The following is a 26,654-nucleotide window of genomic DNA, read 5'->3' on the forward strand; positions in this document are numbered from 1 at the left end:
GGTCAGCTCCATTTCTCAACCCCGGAGTGCCGTATTCAAGTCCCGTTTGCTCCAAAGGTGTGCATTCACATGTCCGAGCAGTCTGCTCTTGTAAACAATCTGACCAACAAACAAAACCGAAAATTGTCTCAATTCTGCTCTCCCTGGCAAACTTACACTTTCATCTATCCAGGCACCCATTCGAGACTTCCTGCTTTTTGACGACAAATGAAAAATGCCGTCCTGAAGAATGGTCACTGGACCAGAAACGTTGACTGCGTTCTTCCCCCACTCTCACCCCCACTCCAGATGCTGACTTTCTCCAGCAATTTCTGTTTCCCATTCTGATTTTCTTGTTACTTCGTCCCGTCAGTGGGCTTATAACTCCCGCGCAAACGGAGTGCAAATGAAAACCTTTAAGCAACCGGTAGCGACAAATGAATGTGAGGTTTTTTTACACCCTCCCTCACATCAAAAAGGGGTCAGTCCCCCTCAGAGATTGGACCCGATCCTGCGATTAAGGTGATGCAACACCATCCCCTGCTGCTGGCAGACTGTACTACACCCACAGTGGAAAGTCAAAGTCATCTGAGAAGCATTTTTGTCTGCTCTTCTCGATAGAAGGACAAAGCCCAGTGGCTGGGTTAACATGTAGGTCAACACAGAGGCAAGGTTGAGAAAGCAGAACCTTCACTGTGGTCTGCTGCACGTGCAGGAACTGAACCTACACTGTTGGCATCATAGAATCACCACAGTGTGGAAGCAGGCCATTCAGACGGACAAGTCCACACCGACCCTTCTGAAGAGAAACCCATGCAGATCCACGTTCAGTCATGATGATATTGAATGGTGGTGCTGTCTTGAAGGGCTGAATGGCACAAGTGAGGACTGCAGTTGCTGGAAATCAGAGTCTCGATTAGAGTGGTGCTGGAAAAGCAACGCAAGTCAGACAGCATCCTGATTTTCCTGCTCCTCGGATTCTGCCTGAATTGAAGGGCTGAATGGCCTACCCCTGCACTTATTTTCTATGTTTCGATGTTAAATGCATGGCTCAGAGATTGACGTGAGTTGGAAGTAACCCTGCGATTAACTGTTCATCCTCATGATTTTATAAACATCAAGAAATTGTTGGCAAAGTGTTTCGACGTTGACAGTGGAGCTGATGCAGCATACAGTAAAGTCACCACCGTCCTCCAGGAGCACTGCTCTCTGATGAGGGAGCGATCGATGGGTGGTAGTTGAACCTGAGGGGATGAGCTTGAAAAGGGGAATCTTTCATGCTGAGTCCATTTGGCTGTGGGAATTGAAGCCAGGCTGTTGGATTTGTGTTGTATTACAGGCCAGCGTGTGAACCAGTTTGTAGGAGGCAGGTAATGAGAGCGCGTGGATCAGCAGTGGACGAAGTTGAACACAGATGGTAGGACACAACGAAATGGCTGTTTTACAGCAGCAGCGGATTACTTTACAGATAGATATTCAAACATGAAAACAACAATAACTAATATCTGAATCATCTCCACGGAGGTAGCAGAATGATCTAAAGAAGAATTCAAATTGACAACAAATCAAAATTTCACATAAGAACATTCTATCTAATACCAATGAAACAGAGGGCGACGCCGTCCAATCCTCGGTAGTATAGTGGTTAGTATCCCCGCCTGTCACGCGGGAGACCGGGGTTCAATTCCCCGCCGGGGAGTCGGTGGCATTTTGAGGGGTCAGCTCCATTTCTCAACCCCGGAGTGCCGTATTCAAGTCCCGTTTGCTCCAAAGGTGTGCATTCACATGTCCGAGCAGTCTGCTCTTGTAAACAATCTGACCAACAAACAAAACCGAAAATTGTCTCAATTCTGCTCTCCCTGGCAAACTTACACTTTCATCTATCCAGGCACCCATTCGAGACTTCCTGCTTTTTGACGACAAATGAAAAATGCCGTCCTGAAGAATGGCGTCCTGAAGAAACGTTGACTGCGTTCTTCCCCCACTCTCACCCCCACTCCAGATGCTGACTTTCTCCAGCAATTTCTGTTTCCCATTCTGATTTTCTTGTTACTTCGTCCCGTCAGTGGGCTTATAACTCCCGCGCAAACGGAGTGCAAATGAAAACCTTTAAGCAACCGGTAGCGACAAATGAATGTGAGGTTTTTTTACACCCTCCCTCACATCAAAAAGGGGTCAGTCCCCCTCAGAGATTGGACCCGATCCTGCGATTAAGGTGATGCAACACCATCCCCTGCTGCTGGCAGACTGTACTACACCCACAGTGGAAAGTCAAAGTCATCTGAGAAGCATTTTTGTCTGCTCTTCTCGATAGAAGGACAAAGCCCAGTGGCTGGGTTAACATGTAGGTCAACACAGAGGCAAGGTTGAGAAAGCAGAACCTTCACTGTGGTCTGCTGCACGTGCAGGAACTGAACCTACACTGTTGGCATCATAGAATCACCACAGTGTGGAAGCAGGCCATTCAGACGGACAAGTCCACACCGACCATTCTGAAGAGAAACCCATGCAGATCCACGTTCAGTCATGATGATATTGAATGGTGGTGCTGTCTTGAAGGGCTGAATGGCACAAGTGAGGACTGCAGTTGCTGGAAATCAGAGTCTCGATTAGAGTGGTGCTGGAAAAGCAACGCAAGTCAGACAGCATCGTGATTTTCCTGCTCCTAGGATTCTGCCTGAATTGAAGGGCTGAATGGCCTACCCCTGCACTTATTTTCTATGTTTCGATGTTAAATGCATGGCTCAGAGATTGACGTGAGTTGGAAGTAACCCTGCGATTAACTGTTCATCCTCATGATTTTATAAACATCAAGAAATTGTTGGCAAAGTGTTTCGACGTTGACAGTGGAGCTGATGCAGCGTACAGTAAAGTCACCACCGTCCTCGAGGAGCACTGCTCTCTGATGAGGGAGCGATCGATGGGTGGTAGTTGAACCTGAGGGGATGAGCTTGAAAAGGGGAATCTTTCATGCTGAGTCCATTTGGCTGTGGGAATTGAAGCCAGGCTGTTGGATTTGTGTTGTATTACAGGCCAGCGTGTGAACCAGTTTGTAGGAGGCAGGTAATGAGAGCGCGTGGATCAGCAGTGGACGAAGTTGAACACAGATGGTAGGACACAACGAAATGGCTGTTTTACAGCAGCAGCGGATTACTTTACAGATGGATATTCAAACATGAAAACAACAATAACTAATATCTGAATCATCTCCACGGAGGTAGCAGAATGATCTAAAGAAGAATTCAAATTGACAACAAATCAAAATTTCACATAAGAACATTCTATCTAATACCAATGAAACAGAGGGCGACGCCGTCCAATCCTCGGTAGTATAGTGGTTAGTATCCCTGCCTGTCACGCGGGAGACCGGGGTTCAATTCCCCGCCGGGGAGTCGGTGGCATTTTGAGGGGTCAGCTCCATTTCTCAACCCCGGAGTGCCGTATTCAAGTCCCGTTTGCTCCAAAGGTGTGCATTCACATGTCCGAGCAGTCTGCTCTTGTAAACAATCTGACCAACAAACAAAACCGAAAATTGTCTCAATTCTGCTCTCCCTGGCAAACTTACACTTTCATCTATCCAGGCACCCATTCGAGACTTCCTGCTTTTTGACGACAAATGAAAAATGCCGTCCTGAAGAAACGTTGACTGCGTTCTTCCCCCACTCTCACCCCCACTCCAGATGCTGACTTTCTCCAGCAATTTCTGTTTCCCATTCTGATTTTCTTGTTACTTCGTCCCGTCAGTGGGCTTATAACTCCCGCGCAAACGGAGTGCAAATGAAAACCTTTAAGCAACCGGTAGCGACAAATGAATGTGAGGTTTTTTTACACCCTCCCTCACATCAAAAAGGGGTCAGTCCCCCTCAGAGATTGGACCCGATCCTGCGATTAAGGTGATGCAACACCATCCCCTGCTGCTGGCAGACTGTACTACACCCACAGTGGAAAGTCAAAGTCATCTGAGAAGCATTTTTGTCTGCTCTTCTCGATAGAAGGACAAAGCCCAGTGGCTGGGTTAACATGTAGGTCAACACAGAGGCAAGGTTGAGAAAGCAGAACCTTCACTGTGGTCTGCTGCACGTGCAGGAACTGAACCTACACTGTTGGCATCATAGAATCACCACAGTGTGGAAGCAGGCCATTCAGACGGACAAGTCCACACCGACCCTTCTGAAGAGAAACCCATGCAGATCCACGTTCAGTCATGATGATATTGAATGGTGGTGCTGTCTTGAAGGGCTGAATGGCACAAGTGAGGACTGCAGTTGCTGGAAATCAGAGTCTCGATTAGAGTGGTGCTGGAAAAGCAACGCAAGTCAGACAGCATCCTGATTTTCCTGCTCCTCGGATTCTGCCTGAATTGAAGGGCTGAATGGCCTACCCCTGCACTTATTTTCTATGTTTCGATGTTAAATGCATGGCTCAGAGATTGACGTGAGTTGGAAGTAACCCTGCGATTAACTGTTCATCCTCATGATTTTATAAACATCAAGAAATTGTTGGCAAAGTGTTTCGACGTTGACAGTGGAGCTGATGCAGCGTACAGTAAAGTCACCACCGTCCTCGAGGAGCACTGCTCTCTGATGAGGGAGCGATCGATGGGTGGTAGTTGAACCTGAGGGGATGAGCTTGAAAAGGGGAATCTTTCATGCTGAGTCCATTTGGCTGTGGGAATTGAAGCCAGGCTGTTGGATTTGTGTTGTATTACAGGCCAGCGTGTGAACCAGTTTGTAGGAGGCAGGTAATGAGAGCGCGTGGATCAGCAGTGGACGAAGTTGAACACAGATGGTAGGACACAACGAAATGGCTGTTTTACAGCAGCAGCGGATTACTTTACAGATAGATATTCAAACATGAAAACAACAATTACTAATATCTGAATCATCTCCACAGAGGTAGCAGAATGATCTAAAGAAGAATTCAAATTGACAACAAATCAAAATTTCACATAAGAACATTCTATCTAATACCAATGAAACAGAGGGCGACGCCGTCCAATCCTCGGTAGTATAGTGGTTAGTATCCCCGCCTCTCAGCGGGAGACCGGGGTTCAATTCCCCGCTGGGGAGTCGGTGGCATTTTGAGGGGTCAGCTCCATTTCTCAACCCCGGAGTGCCGTATTCAAGTCCCGTTTGCTCCAAAGGTGTGCATTCACATGTCCGAGCAGTCTGCTCTTGTAAACAATCTGACCAACAAACAAAACCGAAAATTGTCTCAATTCTGCTCTCCCTGGCAAACTTACACTTTCATCTATCCAGGCACCCATTCGAGACTTCCTGCTTTTTGACGACAAATGAAAAATGCCGTCCTGAAGAATGGCGTCCTGAAGAAACGTTGACTGCGTTCTTCCCCCACTCTCACCCCCACTCCAGATGCTGACTTTCTCCAGCAATTTCTGTTTCCCATTCTGATTTTCTTGTTACTTCGTCCCGTCAGTGGGCTTATAACTCCCGCGCAAACGGAGTGCAAATGAAAACCTTTAAGCAACCGGTAGCGACAAATGAATGTGAGGTTTTTTTACACCCTCCCTCACATCAAAAAGGGGTCAGTCCCCCTCAGAGATTGGACCCGATCCTGCGATTAAGGTGATGCAACACCATCCCCTGCTGCTGGCAGACTGTACTACACCCACAGTGGAAAGTCAAAGTCATCTGAGAAGCATTTTTGTCTGCTCTTCTCGATAGAAGGACAAAGCCCAGTGGCTGGGTTAACATGTAGGTCAACACAGAGGCAAGGTTGAGAAAGCAGAACCTTCACTGTGGTCTGCTGCACGTGCAGGAACTGAACCTACACTGTTGGCATCATAGAATCACCACAGTGTGGAAGCAGGCCATTCAGACGGACAAGTCCACACCGACCCTTCTGAAGAGAAACCCATGCAGATCCACGTTCAGTCATGATGATATTGAATGGTGGTGCTGTCTTGAAGGGCTGAATGGCACAAGTGAGGACTGCAGTTGCTGGAAATCAGAGTCTCGATTAGAGTGGTGCTGGAAAAGCAACGCAAGTCAGACAGCATCCTGATTTTCCTGCTCCTCGGATTCTGCCTGAATTGAAGGGCTGAATGGCCTACCCCTGCACTTATTTTCTATGTTTCGATGTTAAATGCATGGCTCAGAGATTGACGTGAGTTGGAAGTAACCCTGCGATTAACTGTTCATCCTCATGATTTTATAAACATCAAGAAATTGTTGGCAAAGTGTTTCGACGTTGACAGTGGAGCTGATGCAGCGTACAGTAAAGTCACCACCGTCCTCGAGGAGCACTGCTCTCTGATGAGGGAGCGATCGATGGGTGGTAGTTGAACCTGAGGGGATGAGCTTGAAAAGGGGAATCTTTCATGCTGAGTCCATTTGGCTGTGGGAATTGAAGCCAGGCTGTTGGATTTGTGTTGTATTACAGGCCAGCGTGTGAACCAGTTTGTAGGAGGCAGGTAATGAGAGCGCGTGGATCAGCAGTGGACGAAGTTGAACACAGATGGTAGGACACAACGAAATGGCTGTTTTACAGCAGCAGCGGATTACTTTACAGATAGATATTCAAACATGAAAACAACAATAACTAATATCTGAATCATCTCCACAGAGGTAGCAGAATGATCTAAAGAAGAATTCAAATTGACAACAAATCAAAATTTCACATAAGAACATTCTATCTAATACCAATGAAACAGAGGGCGACGCCGTCCAATCCTCGGTAGTATAGTGGTTAGTATCCCCGCCTGTCACGCGGGAGACCGGGGTTCAATTCCCCGCCGGGGAGTCGGTGGCATTTTGAGGGGTCAGCTCCATTTCTCAACCCCGGAGTGCCGTATTCAAGTCCCGTTTGCTCCAAAGGTGTGCATTCACATGTCCGAGCAGTCTGCTCTTGTAAACAATCTGACCAACAAACAAAACCGAAAATTGTCTCAATTCTGCTCTCCCTGGCAAACTTACACTTTCATCTATCCAGGCACCCATTCGAGACTTCCTGCTTTTTGACGACAAATGAAAAATGCCGTCCTGAAGAATGGCGTCCTGAAGAAACGTTGACTGCGTTCTTCCCCCACTCTCACCCCCACTCCAGATGCTGACTTTCTCCAGCAATTTCTGTTTCCCATTCTGATTTTCTTGTTACTTCGTCCCGTCAGTGGGCTTATAACTCCCGCGCAAACGGAGTGCAAATGAAAACCTTTAAGCAACCGGTAGCGACAAATGAATGTGAGGTTTTTTTACACCCTCCCTCACATCAAAAAGGGGTCAGTCCCCCTCAGAGATTGGACCCGATCCTGCGATTAAGGTGATGCAACACCATCCCCTGCTGCTGGCAGACTGTACTACACCCACAGTGGAAAGTCAAAGTCATCTGAGAAGCATTTTTGTCTGCTCTTCTCGATAGAAGGACAAAGCCCAGTGGCTGGGTTAACATGTAGGTCAACACAGAGGCAAGGTTGAGAAAGCAGAACCTTCACTGTGGTCTGCTGCACGTGCAGGAACTGAACCTACACTGTTGGCATCATAGAATCACCACAGTGTGGAAGCAGGCCATTCAGACGGACAAGTCCACACCGACCCTTCTGAAGAGAAACCCATGCAGATCCACGTTCAGTCATGATGATATTGAATGGTGGTGCTGTCTTGAAGGGCTGAATGGCACAAGTGAGGACTGCAGTTGCTGGAAATCAGAGTCTCGATTAGAGTGGTGCTGGAAAAGCAACGCAAGTCAGACAGCATCCTGATTTTCCTGCTCCTCGGATTCTGCCTGAATTGAAGGGCTGAATGGCCTACCCCTGCACTTATTTTCTATGTTTCGATGTTAAATGCATGGCTCAGAGATTGACGTGAGTTGGAAGTAACCCTGCGATTAACTGTTCATCCTCATGATTTTATAAACATCAAGAAATTGTTGGCAAAGTGTTTCGACGTTGACAGTGGAGCTGATGCAGCATACAGTAAAGTCACCACCGTCCTCGAGGAGCACTGCTCTCTGATGAGGGAGCGATCGATGGGTGGTAGTTGAACCTGAGGGGATGAGCTTGAAAAGGGGAATCTTTCATGCTGAGTCCATTTGGCTGTGGGAATTGAAGCCAGGCTGTTGGATTTGTGTTGTATTACAGGCCAGCGTGTGAACCAGTTTGTAGGAGGCAGGTAATGAGAGCGCGTGGATCAGCAGTGGACGAAGTTGAACACAGATGGTAGGACACAACGAAATGGCTGTTTTACAGCAGCAGCGGATTACTTTACAGATAGATATTCAAACATGAAAACAACAATAACTAATATCTGAATCATCTCCACAGAGGTAGCAGAATGATCTAAAGAAGAATTCAAATTGACAACAAATCAAAATTTCACATAAGAACATTCTATCTAATACCAATGAAACAGAGGGCGACGCCGTCCAATCCTCGGTCGTATAGTGGTTAGTATCCCCGCCTGTCACGCGGGAGACCGGGGTTCAATTCCCCGCCGGGGAGTCGGTGGCATTTTGAGGGGTCAGCTCCATTTCTCAACCCCGGAGTGCCGTATTCAAGTCCCGTTTGCTCCAAAGGTGTGCATTCACATGTCCGAGCAGTCTGCTCTTGTAAACAATCTGACCAACAAACAAAACCGAAAATTGTCTCAATTCTGCTCTCCCTGGCAAACTTACCCTTTCATCTATCCAGGCACCCATTCGAGACTTCCTGCTTTTTGACGACAAATGAAAAATGCCGTCCTGAAGAATGGCGTCCTGAAGAAACGTTGACTGCGTTCTTCCCCCACTCTCACCCCCACTCCAGATGCTGACTTTCTCCAGCAATTTCTGTTTCCCATTCTGATTTTCTTGTTACTTCGTCCCGTCAGTGGGCTTATAACTCCCGCGCAAACGGAGTGCAAATGAAAACCTTTAAGCAACCGGTAGCGACAAATGAATGTGAGGTTTTTTTACACCCTCCCTCACATCAAAAAGGGGTCAGTCCCCCTCAGAGATTGGACCCGATCCTGCGATTAAGGTGATGCAACACCATCCCCTGCTGCTGGCAGACTGTACTACACCCACAGTGGAAAGTCAAAGTCATCTGAGAAGCATTTTTGTCTGCTCTTCTCGATAGAAGGACAAAGCCCAGTGGCTGGGTTAACATGTAGGTCAACACAGAGGCAAGGTTGAGAAAGCAGAACCTTCACTGTGGTCTGCTGCACGTGCAGGAACTGAACCTACACTGTTGGCATCATAGAATCACCACAGTGTGGAAGCAGGCCATTCAGACGGACAAGTCCACACCGACCCTTCTGAAGAGAAACCCATGCAGATCCACGTTCAGTCATGATGATATTGAATGGTGGTGCTGTCTTGAAGGGCTGAATGGCACAAGTGAGGACTGCAGTTGCTGGAAATCAGAGTCTCGATTAGAGTGGTGCTGGAAAAGCAACGCAAGTCAGACAGCATCCTGATTTTCCTGCTCCTCGGATTCTGCCTGAATTGAAGGGCTGAATGGCCTACCCCTGCACTTATTTTCTATGTTTCGATGTTAAATGCATGGCTCAGAGATTGACGTGAGTTGGAAGTAACCCTGCGATTAACTGTTCATCCTCATGATTTTATAAACATCAAGAAATTGTTGGCAAAGTGTTTCGACGTTGACAGTGGAGCTGATGCAGCATACAGTAAAGTCACCACCGTCCTCCAGGAGCACTGCTCTCTGATGAGGGAGCGATCGATGGGTGGTAGTTGAACCTGAGGGGATGAGCTTGAAAAGGGGAATCTTTCATGCTGAGTCCATTTGGCTGTGGGAATTGAAGCCAGGCTGTTGGATTTGTGTTGTATTACAGGCCAGCGTGTGAACCAGTTTGTAGGAGGCAGGTAATGAGAGCGCGTGGATCAGCAGTGGACGAAGTTGAACACAGATGGTAGGACACAACGAAATGGCTGTTTTACAGCAGCAGCGGATTACTTTACAGATAGATATTCAAACATGAAAACAACAATAACTAATATCTGAATCATCTCCACGGAGGTAGCAGAATGATCTAAAGAAGAATTCAAATTGACAACAAATCAAAATTTCACATAAGAACATTCTATCTAATACCAATGAAACAGAGGGCGACGCCGTCCAATCCTCGGTAGTATAGTGGTTAGTATCCCCGCCTGTCACGCGGGAGACCGGGGTTCAATTCCCCGCCGGGGAGTCGGTGGCATTTTGAGGGGTCAGCTCCATTTCTCAACCCCGGAGTGCCGTATTCAAGTCCCGTTTGCTCCAAAGGTGTGCATTCACATGTCCGAGCAATCTGCTCTTGTAAACAATCTGACCAACAAACAAAACCGAAAATTGTCTCAATTCTGCTCTCCCTGGCAAACTTACACTTTCATCTATCCAGGCACCCATTCGAGACTTCCTGCTTTTTGACGACAAATGAAAAATGCCGTCCTGAAGAATGGCGTCCTGAAGAAACGTTGACTGCGTTCTTCCCCCACTCTCACCCCCACTCCAGATGCTGACTTTCTCCAGCAATTTCTGTTTCCCATTCTGATTTTCTTGTTACTTCGTCCCGTCAGTGGGCTTATAACTCCCGCGCAAACGGAGTGCAAATGAAAACCTTTAAGCAACCGGTAGCGACAAATGAATGTGAGGTTTTTTTACACCCTCCCTCACATCAAAAAGGGGTCAGTCCCCCTCAGAGATTGGACCCGATCCTGCGATTAAGGTGATGCAACACCATCCCCTGCTGCTGGCAGACTGTACTACACCCACAGTGGAAAGTCAAAGTCATCTGAGAAGCATTTTTGTCTGCTCTTCTCGATAGAAGGACAAAGCCCAGTGGCTGGGTTAACATGTAGGTCAACACAGAGGCAAGGTTGAGAAAGCAGAACCTTCACTGTGGTCTGCTGCACGTGCAGGAACTGAACCTACACTGTTGGCATCATAGAATCACCACAGTGTGGAAGCAGGCCATTCAGACGGACAAGTCCACACCGACCCTTCTGAAGAGAAACCCATGCAGATCCACGTTCAGTCATGATGATATTGAATGGTGGTGCTGTCTTGAAGGGCTGAATGGCACAAGTGAGGACTGCAGTTGCTGGAAATCAGAGTCTCGATTAGAGTGGTGCTGGAAAAGCAACGCAAGTCAGACAGCATCCTGATTTTCCTGCTCCTCGGATTCTGCCTGAATTGAAGGGCTGAATGGCCTACCCCTGCACTTATTTTCTATGTTTCGATGTTAAATGCATGGCTCAGAGATTGACGTGAGTTGGAAGTAACCCTGCGATTAACTGTTCATCCTCATGATTTTATAAACATCAAGAAATTGTTGGCAAAGTGTTTCGACGTTGACAGTGGAGCTGATGCAGCATACAGTAAAGTCACCACCGTCCTCGAGGAGCACTGCTCTCTGATGAGGGAGCGATCGATGGGTGGTAGTTGAACCTGAGGGGATGAGCTTGAAAAGGGGAATCTTTCATGCTGAGTCCATTTGGCTGTGGGAATTGAAGCCAGGCTGTTGGATTTGTGTTGTATTACAGGCCAGCGTGTGAACCAGTTTGTAGGAGGCAGGTAATGAGAGCGCGTGGATCAGCAGTGGACGAAGTTGAACACAGATGGTAGGACACAACGAAATGGCTGTTTTACAGCAGCAGCGGATTACTTTACAGATAGATATTCAAACATGAAAACAACAATAACTAATATCTGAATCATCTCCACAGAGGTAGCAGAATGATCTAAAGAAGAATTCAAATTGACAACAAATCAAAATTTCACATAAGAACATTCTATCTAATACCAATGAAACAGAGGACGACGCCGTCCAATCCTCGGTAGTATAGTGGTTAGTATCCCCGCCTGTCACGCGGGAGACCGGGGTTCAATTCCCCGCCGGGGAGTCGGTGGCATTTTGAGGGGTCAGCTCCATTTCTCAACCCCGGAGTGCCGTATTCAAGTCCCGTTTGCTCCAAAGGTGTGCATTCACATGTCCGAGCAGTCTGCTCTTGTAAACAATCTGACCAACAAACAAAACCGAAAATTGTCTCAATTCTGCTCTCCCTGGCAAACTTACCCTTTCATCTATCCAGGCACCCATTCGAGACTTCCTGCTTTTTGACGACAAATGAAAAATGCCGTCCTGAAGAATGGCGTCCTGAAGAAACGTTGACTGCGTTCTTCCCCCACTCTCACCCCCACTCCAGATGCTGACTTTCTCCAGCAATTTCTGTTTCCCATTCTGATTTTCTTGTTACTTCGTCCCGTCAGTGGGCTTATAACTCCCGCGCAAACGGAGTGCAAATGAAAACCTTTAAGCAACCGGTAGCGACAAATGAATGTGAGGTTTTTTTACACCCTCCCTCACATCAAAAAGGGGTCAGTCCCCCTCAGAGATTGGACCCGATCCTGCGATTAAGGTGATGCAACACCATCCCCTGCTGCTGGCAGACTGTACTACACCCACAGTGGAAAGTCAAAGTCATCTGAGAAGCATTTTTGTCTGCTCTTCTCGATAGAAGGACAAAGCCCAGTGGCTGGGTTAACATGTAGGTCAACACAGAGGCAAGGTTGAGAAAGCAGAACCTTCACTGTGGTCTGCTGCACGTGCAGGAACTAAGCCTACACTGTTGGCATCATAGAATCACCACAGTGTGGAAGCAGGCCATTCAGACGGACAAGTCCACACCGACCCTTCTGAAGAGAAACCCATGCAGATCCACGTTCAGTCATGATGATATTGAATGGTGGTGCTGTCTTGAAGGGCTGAATGGCACAAGTGAGGACTGCAGTTGCTGGAAATCAGAGTCTCGATTAGAGTGGTGCTGGAAAAGCAACGCAAGTCAGACAGCATCCTGATTTTCCTGCTCCTCGGATTCTGCCTGAATTGAAGGGCTGAATGGCCTACCCCTGCACTTATTTTCTATGTTTCGATGTTAAATGCATGGCTCAGAGATTGACGTGAGTTGGAAGTAACCCTGCGATTAACTGTTCATCCTCATGATTTTATAAACATCAAGAAATTGTTGGCAAAGTGTTTCGACGTTGACAGTGGAGCTGATGCAGCATACAGTAAAGTCACCACCGTCCTCCAGGAGCACTGCTCTCTGATGAGGGAGCGATCGATGGGTGGTAGTTGAACCTGAGGGGATGAGCTTGAAAAGGGGAATCTTTCATGCTGAGTCCATTTGGCTGTGGGAATTGAAGCCAGGCTGTTGGATTTGTGTTGTATTACAGGCCAGCGTGTGAACCAGTTTGTAGGAGGCAGGTAATGAGAGCGCGTGGATCAGCAGTGGACGAAGTTGAACACAGATGGTAGGACACAACGAAATGGCTGTTTTACAGCAGCAGCGGATTACTTTACAGATAGATATTCAAACATGAAAACAACAATAACTAATATCTGAATCATCTCCACAGAGGTAGCAGAATGATCTAAAGAAGAATTCAAATTGACAACAAATCAAAATTTCACATAAGAACATTCTATCTAATACCAATGAAACAGAGGGCGACGCCGTCCAATCCGCGGTCGTATAGTGGTTAGTATCCCCGCCTGTCACGCGGGAGACCGGGGTTCAATTCCCCGCCGGGGAGTCGGTGGCATTTTGAGGGGTCAGCTCCATTTCTCAACCCCGGAGTGCCGTATTCAAGTCCCGTTTGCTCCAAAGGTGTGCATTCACATGTCCGAGCAGTCTGCTCTTGTAAACAATCTGACCAACAAACAAAACCGAAAATTGTCTCAATTCTGCTCTCCCTGGCAAACTTACACTTTCATCTATCCAGGCACCCATTCGAGACTTCCTGCTTTTTGACGACAAATGAAAAATGCCGTCCTGAAGAATGGCGTCCTGAAGAAACGTTGACTGCGTTCTTCCCCCACTCTCACCCCCACTCCAGATGCTGACTTTCTCCAGCAATTTCTGTTTCCCATTCTGATTTTCTTGTTACTTCGTCCCGTCAGTGGGCTTATAACTCCCGCGCAAACGGAGTGCAAATGAAAACCTTTAAGCAACCGGTAGCGACAAATGAATGTGAGGTTTTTTTACACCCTCCCTCACATCAAAAAGGGGTCAGTCCCCCTCAGAGATTGGACCCGATCCTGCGATTAAGGTGATGCAACACCATCCCCTGCTGCTGGCAGACTGTACTACACCCACAGTGGAAAGTCAAAGTCATCTGAGAAGCATTTTTGTCTGCTCTTCTCGATAGAAGGACAAAGCCCAGTGGCTGGGTTAACATGTAGGTCAACACAGAGGCAAGGTTGAGAAAGCAGAACCTTCACTGTGGTCTGCTGCACGTGCAGGAACTGAACCTACACTGTTGGCATCATAGAATCACCACAGTGTGGAAGCAGGCCATTCAGACGGACAAGTCCACACCGACCCTTCTGAAGAGAAACCCATGCAGATCCACGTTCAGTCATGATGATATTGAATGGTGGTGCTGTCTTGAAGGGCTGAATGGCACAAGTGAGGACTGCAGTTGCTGGAAATCAGAGTCTCGATTAGAGTGGTGCTGGAAAAGCAACGCAAGTCAGACAGCATCCTGATTTTCCTGCTCCTCGGATTCTGCCTGAATTGAAGGGCTGAATGGCCTACCCCTGCACTTATTTTCTATGTTTCGATGTTAAATGCATGGCTCAGAGATTGACGTGAGTTGGAAGTAACCCTGCGATTAACTGTTCATCCTCATGATTTTATAAACATCAAGAAATTGTTGGCAAAGTGTTTCGACGTTGACAGTGGAGCTGATGCAGCATACAGTAAAGTCACCACCGTCCTCGAGGAGCACTGCTCTCTGATGAGGGAGCGATCGATGGGTGGTAGTTGAACCTGAGGGGATGAGCTTGAAAAGGGGAATCTTTCATGCTGAGTCCATTTGGCTGTGGGAATTGAAGCCAGGCTGTTGGATTTGTGTTGTATTACAGGCCAGCGTGTGAACCAGTTTGTAGGAGGCAGGTAATGAGAGCGCGTGGATCAGCAGTGGACGAAGTTGAACACAGATGGTAGGACACAACGAAATGGCTGTTTTACAGCAGCAGCGGATTACTTTACAGATAGATATTCAAACATGAAAACAACAATAACTAATATCTGAATCATCTCCACAGAGGTAGCAGAATGATCTAAAGAAGAATTCAAATTGACAACAAATCAAAATTTCACATAAGAACATTCTATCTAATACCAATGAAACAGAGGGCGACGCCGTCCAATCCTCGGTAGTATAGTGGTTAGTATCCCCGCCTGTCACGCGGGAGACCGGGGTTCAATTTCCCGCCGGGGAGTCGGTGGCATTTTGAGGGGTCAGCTCCATTTCTCAACCCCGGAGTGCCGTATTCAAGTCCCGTTTGCTCCAAACGTGTGCATTCACATGTCCGAGCAGTCTGCTCTTGTAAACAATCTGACCAACAAACAAAATCGAAAATTGTCTCAATTCTGCTCTCCCTGGCAAACTTACACTTTCATCTATCCAGGCACCCATTCGAGACTTCCTGCTTTTTGACGACAAATGAAAAATGCCGTCCTGAAGAATGGCGTCCTGAAGAAACGTTGACTGCGTTCTTCCCCCACTCTCACCCCCACTCCAGATGCTGACTTTCTCCAGCAATTTCTGTTTCCCATTCTGATTTTCTTGTTACTTCGTCCCGTCAGTGGGCTTATAACTCCCGCGCAAACGGAGTGCAAATGAAAACCTTTAAGCAACCGGTAGCGACAAATGAATGTGAGGTTTTTTTACACCCTCCCTCACATCAAAAAGGGGTCAGTCCCCCTCAGAGATTGGACCCGATCCTGCGATTAAGGTGATGCAACACCATCCCCTGCTGCTGGCAGACTGTACTACACCCACAGTGGAAAGTCAAAGTCATCTGAGAAGCATTTTTGTCTGCTCTTCTCGATAGAAGGACAAAGCCCAGTGGCTGGGTTAACATGTAGGTCAACACAGAGGCAAGGTTGAGAAAGCAGAACCTTCACTGTGGTCTGCTGCACGTGCAGGAACTGAACCTACACTGTTGGCATCATAGAATCACCACAGTGTGGAAGCAGGCCATTCAGACGGACAAGTCCACACCGACCCTTCTGAAGAGAAACCCATGCAGATCCACGTTCAGTCATGATGATATTGAATGGTGGTGCTGTCTTGAAGGGCTGAATGGCACAAGTGAGGACTGCAGTTGCTGGAAATCAGAGTCTCGATTAGAGTGGTGCTGGAAAAGCAACGCAAGTCAGACAGCATCCTGATTTTCCTGCTCCTCGGATTCTGCCTGAATTGAAGGGCTGAATGGCCTACCCCTGCACTTATTTTCTATGTTTCGATGTTAAATGCATGGCTCAGAGATTGACGTGAGTTGGAAGTAACCCTGCGATTAACTGTTCATCCTCATGATTTTATAAACATCAAGAAATTGTTGGCAAAGTGTTTCGACGTTGACAGTGGAGCTGATGCAGCATACAGTAAAGTCACCACCGTCCTCCAGGAGCACTGCTCTCTGATGAGGGAGCGATCGATGGGTGGTAGTTGAACCTGAGGGGATGAGCTTGAAAAGGGGAATCTTTCATGCTGAGTCCATTTGGCTGTGGGAATTGAAGCCAGGCTGTTGGATTTGTGTTGTATTACAGGCCAGCGTGTGAACCAGTTTGTAGGAGGCAGGTAATGAGAGCGCGTGGATCAGCAGTGGACGAAGTTGAACACAGATGGTAGGACACAACGAAATGGCTGTTTTACAGCAGCAGCGGATTACTTTACAGATAGATATTCAAACATGAAAACAACAATAACTAATATCTGAATCATCTCCACAGAGGTAGCAGAATGATCTAAAGAAGAATTCAAATTGACAACAAATCAAAATTTCACATAAGAACATTCTATCTAATACCAATGAAACAGAGGGCGACGCCGTCCAATCCGCGGTAGTATAGTGGTTAGTATCCCCGCCTGTCACGCGGGAGACCGGGGTTCAATTCCCCGCCGGGGAGTCGGTGGCATTTTGAGGGGTCAGCTCCATTTCTCAACCCCGGAGTGCCGTATTCAAGTCCCGTTTGCTCCAAAGGTGTGCATTCACATGTCCGAGCAGTCTGCTCTTGTAAACAATCTGACCAACAAACAAAACCGAAAATTGTCTCAATTCTGCTCTCCCTGGCAAGCTTACACTTTCATCTATCCAGGCACCCATTCGAGACTTCCTGCTTTTTGACGACAAATGAAAAATGCCGTCCTGAAGAATGGCGTCCTGAAGAAACGTTGACTGCGTTCTTCCCCCACTCTCACCCCCACTCCAGATGCTGACTTTCTCCAGCAATTTCTGTTTCCCATTCTGATTTTCTTGTTACTTCGTCCCGTCAGTGGGCTTATAACTCCCGCGCAAACGGAGTGCAAATGAAAACCTTTAAGCAACCGGTAGCGACAAATGAATGTGAGGTTTTTTTACACCCTCCCTCACATCAAAAAGGGGTCAGTCCCCCTCAGAGATTGGACCCGATCCTGCGATTAAGGTGATGCAACACCATCCCCTGCTGCTGGCAGACTGTACTACACCCACAGTGGAAAGTCAAAGTCATCTGAGAAGCATTTTTGTCTGCTCTTCTCGATAGAAGGACAAAGCCCAGTGGCTGGGTTAACATGTAGGTCAACACAGAGGCAAGGTTGAGAAAGCAGAACCTTCACTGTGGTCTGCTGCACGTGCAGGAACTGAACCTACACTGTTGGCATCATAGAATCACCACAGTGTGGAAGCAGGCCATTCAGACGGACAAGTCCACACCGACCCTTCTGAAGAGAAACCCATGCAGATCCACGTTCAGTCATGATGATATTGAATGGTGGTGCTGTCTTGAAGGGCTGAATGGCACAAGTGAGGACTGCAGTTGCTGGAAATCAGAGTCTCGATTAGAGTGGTGCTGGAAAAGCAACGCAAGTCAGACAGCATCCTGATTTTCCTGCTCCTCGGATTCTGCCTGAATTGAAGGGCTGAATGGCCTACCCCTGCACTTATTTTCTATGTTTCGATGTTAAATGCATGGCTCAGAGATTGACGTGAGTTGGAAGTAACCCTGCGATTAACTGTTCATCCTCATGATTTTATAAACATCAAGAAATTGTTGGCAAAGTGTTTCGACGTTGACAGTGGAGCTGATGCAGCATACAGTAAAGTCACCACCGTCCTCGAGGAGCACTGCTCTCTGATGAGGGAGCGATCGATGGGTGGTAGTTGAACCTGAGGGGATGAGCTTGAAAAGGGGAATCTTTCATGCTGAGTCCATTTGGCTGTGGGAATTGAAGCCAGGCTGTTGGATTTGTGTTGTATTACAGGCCAGCGTGTGAACCAGTTTGTAGGAGGCAGGTAATGAGAGCGCGTGGATCAGCAGTGGACGAAGTTGAACACAGATGGTAGGACACAACGAAATGGCTGTTTTACAGCAGCAGCGGATTACTTTACAGATAGATATTCAAACATGAAAACAACAATAACTAATATCTGAATCATCTCCACAGAGGTAGCAGAATGATCTAAAGAAGAATTCAAATTGACAACAAATCAAAATTTCACATAAGAACATTCTATCTAATACCAATGAAACAGAGGGCGACGCCGTCCAATCCTCGGTAGTATAGTGGTTAGTATCCCCGCCTGTCACGCGGGAGACCGGGGTTCAATTTCCCGCCGGGGAGTCGGTGGCATTTTGAGGGGTCAGCTCCATTTCTCAACCCCGGAGTGCCGTATTCAAGTCCCGTTTGCTCCAAAGGTGTGCATTCACATGTCCGAGCAGTCTGCTCTTGTAAACAATCTGACCAACAAACAAAACCGAAAATTGTCTCAATTCTGCTCTCCCTGGCAAACTTACACTTTCATCTATCCAGGCACCCATTCGAGACTTCCTGCTTTTTGACGACAAATGAAAAATGCCGTCCTGAAGAATGGCGTCCTGAAGAAACGTTGACTGCGTTCTTCCCCCACTCTCACCCCCACTCCAGATGCTGACTTTCTCCAGCAATTTCTGTTTCCCATTCTGATTTTCTTGTTACTTCGTCCCGTCAGTGGGCTTATAACTCCCGCGCAAACGGAGTGCAAATGAAAACCTTTAAGCAACCGGTAGCGACAAATGAATGTGAGGTTTTTTTACACCCTCCCTCACATCAAAAAGGGGTCAGTCCCCCTCAGAGATTGGACCCGATCCTGCGATTAAGGTGATGCAACACCATCCCCTGCTGCTGGCAGACTGTACTACACCCACAGTGGAAAGTCAAAGTCATCTGAGAAGCATTTTTGTCTGCTCTTCTCGATAGAAGGACAAAGCCCAGTGGCTGGGTTAACATGTAGGTCAACACAGAGGCAAGGTTGAGAAAGCAGAACCTTCACTGTGGTCTGCTGCACGTGCAGGAACTGAACCTACACTGTTGGCATCATAGAATCACCACAGTGTGGAAGCAGGCCATTCAGACGGACAAGTCCACACCGACCCTTCTGAAGAGAAACCCATGCAGATCCACGTTCAGTCATGATGATATTGAATGGTGGTGCTGTCTTGAAGGGCTGAATGGCACAAGTGAGGACTGCAGTTGCTGGAAATCAGAGTCTCGATTAGAGTGGTGCTGGAAAAGCAACGCAAGTCAGACAGCATCCTGATTTTCCTGCTCCTCGGATTCTGCCTGAATTGAAGGGCTGAATGGCCTACCCCTGCACTTATTTTCTATGTTTCGATGTTAAATGCATGGCTCAGAGATTGACGTGAGTTGGAAGTAACCCTGCGATTAACTGTTCATCCTCATGATTTTATAAACATCAAGAAATTGTTGGCAAAGTGTTTCGACGTTGACAGTGGAGCTGATGCAGCATACAGTAAAGTCACCACCGTCCTCCAGGAGCACTGCTCTCTGATGAGGGAGCGATCGATGGGTGGTAGTTGAACCTGAGGGGATGAGCTTGAAAAGGGGAATCTTTCATGCTGAGTCCATTTGGCTGTGGGAATTGAAGCCAGGCTGTTGGATTTGTGTTGTATTACAGGCCAGCGTGTGAACCAGTTTGTAGGAGGCAGGTAATGAGAGCGCGTGGATCAGCAGTGGACGAAGTTGAACACAGATGGTAGGACACAACGAAATGGCTGTTTTACAGCAGCAGCGGATTACTTTACAGATAGATATTCAAACATGAAAACAACAATTACTAATATCTGAATCATCTCCACAGAGGTAGCAGAATGATCTAAAGAAGAATTCAAATTGACAACAAATCAAAATTTCACATAAGAACATTCTATCTAATACCAATGAAACAGAGGGCGACGCCGTCCAATCCTCGGTAGTATAGTGGTTAGTATCCCCGCCTGTCACGCGGGAGACCGGGGTTCAATTCCCCGCCGGGGAGTCGGTGGCATTTTGAGGGGTCAGCTCCATTTCTCAACCCCGGAGTGCCGTATTCAAGTCCCGTTTGCTCCAAAGGTGTGCATTCACATGTCCGAGCAGTCTGCTCTTGTAAACAATCTGACCAACAAACAAAACCGAAAATTGTCTCAATTCTGCTCTCCCTGGCAAACTTACACTTTCATCTATCCAGGCACCCATTCGAGACTTCCTGCTTTTTGACGACAAATGAAAAATGCCGTCCTGAAGAATGGCGTCCTGAAGAAACGTTGACTGCGTTCTTCCCCCACTCTCACCCCCACTCCAGATGCTGACTTTCTCCAGCAATTTCTGTTTCCCATTCTGATTTTCTTGTTACTTCGTCCCGTCAGTGGGCTTATAACTCCCGCGCAAACGGAGTGCAAATGAAAACCTTTAAGCAACCGGTAGCGACAAATGAATGTGAGGTTTTTTTACACCCTCCCTCACATCAAAAAGGGGTCAGTCCCCCTCAGAGATTGGACCCGATCCTGCGATTAAGGTGATGCAACACCATCCCCTGCTGCTGGCAGACTGTACTACACCCACAGTGGAAAGTCAAAGTCATCTGAGAAGCATTTTTGTCTGCTCTTCTCGATAGAAGGACAAAGCCCAGTGGCTGGGTTAACATGTAGGTCAACACAGAGGCAAGGTTGAGAAAGCAGAACCTTCACTGTGGTCTGCTGCACGTGCAGGAACTGAACCTACACTGTTGGCATCATAGAATCACCACAGTGTGGAAGCAGGCCATTCAGACGGACAAGTCCACACCGACCCTTCTGAAGAGAAACCCATGCAGATCCACGTTCAGTCATGATGATATTGAATGGTGGTGCTGTCTTGAAGGGCTGAATGGCACAAGTGAGGACTGCAGTTGCTGGAAATCAGAGTCTCGATTAGAGTGGTGCTGGAAAAGCAACGCAAGTCAGACAGCATCCTGATTTTCCTGCTCCTCGGATTCTGCCTGAATTGAAGGGCTGAATGGCCTACCCCTGCACTTATTTTCTATGTTTCGATGTTAAATGCATGGCTCAGAGATTGACGTGAGTTGGAAGTAACCCTGCGATTAACTGTTCATCCTCATGATTTTATAAACATCAAGAAATTGTTGGCAAAGTGTTTCGACGTTGACAGTGGAGCTGATGCAGCGTACAGTAAAGTCACCACCGTCCTCGAGGAGCACTGCTCTCTGATGAGGGAGCGATCGATGGGTGGTAGTTGAACCTGAGGGGATGAGCTTGAAAAGGGGAATCTTTCATGCTGAGTCCATTTGGCTGTGGGAATTGAAGCCAGGCTGTTGGATTTGTGTTGTATTACAGGCCAGCGTGTGAACCAGTTTGTAGGAGGCAGGTAATGAGAGCGCGTGGATCAGCAGTGGACGAAGTTGAACACAGATGGTAGGACACAACGAAATGGCTGTTTTACAGCAGCAGCGGATTACTTTACAGATAGATATTCAAACATGAAAACAACAATTACTAATATCTGAATCATCTCCACAGAGGTAGCAGAATGATCTAAAGAAGAATTCAAATTGACAACAAATCAAAATTTCACATAAGAACATTCTATCTAATACCAATGAAACAGAGGGCGACGCCGTCCAATCCTCGGTAGTATAGTGGTTAGTATCCCCGCCTGTCAGCGGGAGACCGGGGTTCAATTCCCCGCCGGGGAGTCGGTGGCATTTTGAGGGGTCAGCTCCATTTCTCAACCCCGGAGTGCCGTATTCAAGTCCCGTTTGCTCCAAAGGTGTGCATTCACATGTCCGAGCAGTCTGCTCTTGTAAACAATCTGACCAACAAACAAAACCGAAAATTGTCTCAATTCTGCTCTCCCTGGCAAACTTACACTTTCATCTATCCAGGCACCCATTCGAGACTTCCAGCTTTTTGACGACAAATGAAAAATGCCGTCCTGAAGAATGGCGTCCTGAAGAAACGTTGACTGCGTTCTTCCCCCACTCTCACCCCCACTCCAGATGCTGACTTTCTCCAGCAATTTCTGTTTCCCATTCTGATTTTCTTGTTACTTCGTCCCGTCAGTGGGCTTATAACTCCCGCGCAAACGGAGTGCAAATGAAAACCTTTAAGCAACCGGTAGCGACAAATGAATGTGAGGTTTTTTTACACCCTCCCTCACATCAAAAAGGGGTCAGTCCCCCTCAGAGATTGGACCCGATCCTGCGATTAAGGTGATGCAACACCATCCCCTGCTGCTGGCAGACTGTACTACACCCACAGTGGAAAGTCAAAGTCATCTGAGAAGCATTTTTGTCTGCTCTTCTCGATAGAAGGACAAAGCCCAGTGGCTGGGTTAACATGTAGGTCAACACAGAGGCAAGGTTGAGAAAGCAGAACCTTCACTGTGGTCTGCTGCACGTGCAGGAACTGAACCTACACTGTTGGCATCATAGAATCACCACAGTGTGGAAGCAGGCCATTCAGACGGACAAGTCCACACCGACCCTTCTGAAGAGAAACCCATGCAGATCCACGTTCAGTCATGATGATATTGAATGGTGGTGCTGTCTTGAAGGGCTGAATGGCACAAGTGAGGACTGCAGTTGCTGGAAATCAGAGTCTCGATTAGAGTGGTGCTGGAAAAGCAACGCAAGTCAGACAGCATCCTGATTTTCCTGCTCCTCGGATTCTGCCTGAATTGAAGGGCTGAATGGCCTACCCCTGCACTTATTTTCTATGTTTCGATGTTAAATGCATGGCTCAGAGATTGACGTGAGTTGGAAGTAACCCTGCGATTAACTGTTCATCCTCATGATTTTATAAACATCAAGAAATTGTTGGCAAAGTGTTTCGACGTTGACAGTGGAGCTGATGCAGCATACAGTAAAGTCACCACCGTCCTCCAGGAGCACTGCTCTCTGATGAGGGAGCGATCGATGGGTGGTAGTTGAACCTGAGGGGATGAGCTTGAAAAGGGGAATCTTTCATGCTGAGTCCATTTGGCTGTGGGAATTGAAGCCAGGCTGTTGGATTTGTGTTGTATTACAGGCCAGCGTGTGAACCAGTTTGTAGGAGGCAGGTAATGAGAGCGCGTGGATCAGCAGTGGACGAAGTTGAACACAGATGGTAGGACACAACGAAATGGCTGTTTTACAGCAGCAGCGGATTACTTTACAGATAGATATTCAAACATGAAAACAACAATAACTAATATCTGAATCATCTCCACAGAGGTAGCAGAATGATCTAAAGAAGAATTCAAATTGACAACAAATCAAAATTTCACATAAGAACATTCTATCTAATACCAATGAAACAGAGGGCGACGCCGTCCAATCCTCGGTAGTATAGTGGTTAGTATCCTCGCCTGTCACGCGGGAGACCGGGGTTCAATTCCCCGCCGGGGAGTCGGTGGCATTTTGAGGGGTCAGCTCCATTTCTCAACCCCGGAGTGCCGTATTCAAGTCCCGTTTGCTCCAAAGGTGTGCATTCACATGTCCGAGCAGTCTGCTCTTGTAAACAATCTGACCAACAAACAAAACCGAAAATTGTCTCAATTCTGCTCTCCCTGGCAAACTTACACTTTCATCTATCCAGGCACCCATTCGAGACTTCCTGCTTTTTGACGACAAATGAAAAATGCCGTCCTGAAGAATGGCGTCCTGAAGAAACGTTGACTGCGTTCTTCCCCCACTCTCACCCCCACTCCAGATGCTGACTTTCTCCAGCAATTTCTGTTTCCCATTCTGATTTTCTTGTTACTTCGTCCCGTCAGTGGGCTTATAACTCCCGCGCAAACGGAGTGCAAATGAAAACCTTTAAGCAACCGGTAGCGACAAATGAATGTGAGGTTTTTTTACACCCTCCCTCACATCAAAAAGGGGTCAGTCCCCCTCAGAGATTGGACCCGATCCTGCGATTAAGGTGATGCAACACCATCCCCTGCTGCTGGCAGACTGTACTACACCCACAGTGGAAAGTCAAAGTCATCTGAGAAGCATTTTTGTCTGCTCTTCTCGATAGAAGGACAAAGCCCAGTGGCTGGGTTAACATGTAGGTCAACACAGAGGCAAGGTTGAGAAAGCAGAACCTTCACTGTGGTCTGCTGCACGTGCAGGAACTGAACCTACACTGTTGGCATCATAGAATCACCACAGTGTGGAAGCAGGCCATTCAGACGGACAAGTCCACACCGACCCTTCTGAAGAGAAACCCATGCAGATCCACGTTCAGTCATGATGATATTGAATGGTGGTGCTGTCTTGAAGGGCTGAATGGCACAAGTGAGGACTGCAGTTGCTGGAAATCAGAGTCTCGATTAGAGTGGTGCTGGAAAAGCAACGCAAGTCAGACAGCATCCTGATTTTCCTGCTCCTCGGATTCTGCCTGAATTGAAGGGCTGAATGGCCTACCCCTGCACTTATTTTCTATGTTTCGATGTTAAATGCATGGCTCAGAGATTGACGTGAGTTGGAAGTAACCCTGCGATTAACTGTTCATCCTCATGATTTTATAAACATCAAGAAATTGTTGGCAAAGTGTTTCGACGTTGACAGTGGAGCTGATGCAGCATACAGTAAAGTCACCACCGTCTTCGAGGAGCACTGCTCTCTGATGAGGGAGCGATCGATGGGTGGTAGTTGAACCTGAGGGGATGAGCTTGAAAAGGGGAATCTTTCATGCTGAGTCCATTTGGCTGTGGGAATTGAAGCCAGGCTGTTGGATTTGTGTTGTATTACAGGCCAGCGTGTGAACCAGTTTGTAGGAGGCAGGTAATGAGAGCGCGTGGATCAGCAGTGGACGAAGTTGAACACAGATGGTAGGACACAACGAAATGGCTGTTTTACAGCAGCAGCGGATTACTTTACAGATAGATATTCAAACATGAAAACAACAATAACTAATATCTGAATCATCTCCACAGAGGTAGCAGAATGATCTAAAGAAGAATTCAAATTGACAACAAATCAAAATTTCACATAAGAACATTCTATCTAATACCAATGAAACAGAGGGCGACGCCGTCCAATCCTCGGTAGTATAGTGGTTAGTATCCCCGCCTGTCACGTGGGAGACCGGGGTTCAATTCCCCGCCGGGGAGTCGGTGGCATTTTGAGGGGTCAGCTCCATTTCTCAACCCCGGAGTGCCGTATTCAAGTCCCGTTTGCTCCAAAGGTGTGCATTCACATGTCCGAGCAGTCTGCTCTTGTAAACAATCTGACCAACAAACAAAACCGAAAATTGTCTCAATTCTGCTCTCCCTGGCAAACTTACACTTTCATCTATCCAGGCACCCATTCGAGACTTCCTGCTTTTTGACGACAAATGAAAAATGCCGTCCTGAAGAATGGCGTCCTGAAGAAACGTTGACTGCGTTCTTCCCCCACTCTCACCCCCACTCCAGATGCTGACTTTCTCCAGCAATTTCTGTTTCCCATTCTGATTTTCTTGTTACTTCGTCCCGTCAGTGGGCTTATAACTCCCGCGCAAACGGAGTGCAAATGAAAACCTTTAAGCAACCGGTAGCGACAAATGAATGTGAGGTTTTTTTACACCCTCCCTCACATCAAAAAGGGGTCAGTCCCCCTCAGAGATTGGACCCGATCCTGCGATTAAGGTGATGCAACACCATCCCCTGCTGCTGGCAGACTGTACTACACCCACAGTGGAAAGTCAAAGTCATCTGAGAAGCATTTTTGTCTGCTCTTCTCGATAGAAGGACAAAGCCCAGTGGCTGGGTTAACATGTAGGTCAACACAGAGGCAAGGTTGAGAAAGCAGAACCTTCACTGTGGTCTGCTGCACGTGCAGGAACTGAACCTACACTGTTGGCATCATAGAATCACCACAGTGTGGAAGCAGGCCATTCAGACGGACAAGTCCACACCGACCCTTCTGAAGAGAAACCCATGCAGATCCACGTTCAGTCATGATGATATTGAATGGTGGTGCTGTCTTGAAGGGCTGAATGGCACAAGTGAGGACTGCAGTTGCTGGAAATCAGAGTCTCGATTAGAGTGGTGCTGGAAAAGCAACGCAAGTCAGACAGCATCCTGATTTTCCTGCTCCTCGGATTCTGCCTGAATTGAAGGGCTGAATGGCCTACCCCTGCACTTATTTTCTATGTTTCGATGTTAAATGCATGGCTCAGAGATTGACGTGAGTTGGAAGTAACCCTGCGATTAACTGTTCATCCTCATGATTTTATAAACATCAAGAAATTGTTGGCAAAGTGTTTCGACGTTGACAGTGGAGCTGATGCAGCGTACAGTAAAGTCACCACCGTCCTCGAGGAGCACTGCTCTCTGATGAGGGAGCGATCGATGGGTGGTAGTTGAACCTGAGGGGATGAGCTTGAAAAGGGGAATCTTTCATGCTGAGTCCATTTGGCTG

At 47.4% G+C, this 26,654-nt stretch overlaps 9 non-coding genes across 9 annotated transcripts; all 9 read left to right on the forward strand.

Moving 5' to 3' along the window:
* The first annotated feature begins 1,606 nt into the window (after window positions 1–1,606).
* On the forward strand, window positions 1,607–1,678 carry trnad-guc (transfer RNA aspartic acid (anticodon GUC)). Its single transcript has one exon. It is a non-coding gene; the product is annotated as a tRNA-Asp (tRNA).
* A 1,621-nt stretch (window positions 1,679–3,299) lies between these two features.
* Window positions 3,300–3,371, forward strand: trnad-guc (transfer RNA aspartic acid (anticodon GUC)). Its single transcript has one exon. It is a non-coding gene; the product is annotated as a tRNA-Asp (tRNA).
* A 3,298-nt stretch (window positions 3,372–6,669) lies between these two features.
* trnad-guc (transfer RNA aspartic acid (anticodon GUC)) lies at window positions 6,670–6,741 on the forward strand. The gene has a single exon. It is a non-coding gene; the product is annotated as a tRNA-Asp (tRNA).
* A 3,314-nt stretch (window positions 6,742–10,055) lies between these two features.
* Window positions 10,056–10,127, forward strand: trnad-guc (transfer RNA aspartic acid (anticodon GUC)). The gene has a single exon. It is a non-coding gene; the product is annotated as a tRNA-Asp (tRNA).
* Window positions 10,128–11,748: 1,621 nt separating this feature from the next.
* Window positions 11,749–11,820, forward strand: trnad-guc (transfer RNA aspartic acid (anticodon GUC)). The gene has a single exon. It is a non-coding gene; the product is annotated as a tRNA-Asp (tRNA).
* A 5,007-nt stretch (window positions 11,821–16,827) lies between these two features.
* On the forward strand, window positions 16,828–16,899 carry trnad-guc (transfer RNA aspartic acid (anticodon GUC)). The gene has a single exon. It is a non-coding gene; the product is annotated as a tRNA-Asp (tRNA).
* Window positions 16,900–20,213: 3,314 nt separating this feature from the next.
* trnad-guc (transfer RNA aspartic acid (anticodon GUC)) lies at window positions 20,214–20,285 on the forward strand. Its single transcript has one exon. It is a non-coding gene; the product is annotated as a tRNA-Asp (tRNA).
* Window positions 20,286–23,598: 3,313 nt separating this feature from the next.
* trnad-guc (transfer RNA aspartic acid (anticodon GUC)) lies at window positions 23,599–23,670 on the forward strand. The gene has a single exon. It is a non-coding gene; the product is annotated as a tRNA-Asp (tRNA).
* A 1,621-nt stretch (window positions 23,671–25,291) lies between these two features.
* Window positions 25,292–25,363, forward strand: trnad-guc (transfer RNA aspartic acid (anticodon GUC)). The gene has a single exon. It is a non-coding gene; the product is annotated as a tRNA-Asp (tRNA).
* The last annotated feature ends 1,291 nt before the right edge of the window (window positions 25,364–26,654 follow it).

Source organism: Chiloscyllium plagiosum, unplaced genomic scaffold (genome assembly GCF_037043375.1).
Source record: "Chiloscyllium plagiosum isolate Xiang-an unplaced genomic scaffold, Cpla_swu_hap1 HiC_scaffold_35, whole genome shotgun sequence".
NCBI lineage: Eukaryota > Metazoa > Chordata > Chondrichthyes > Orectolobiformes > Hemiscylliidae > Chiloscyllium > Chiloscyllium plagiosum.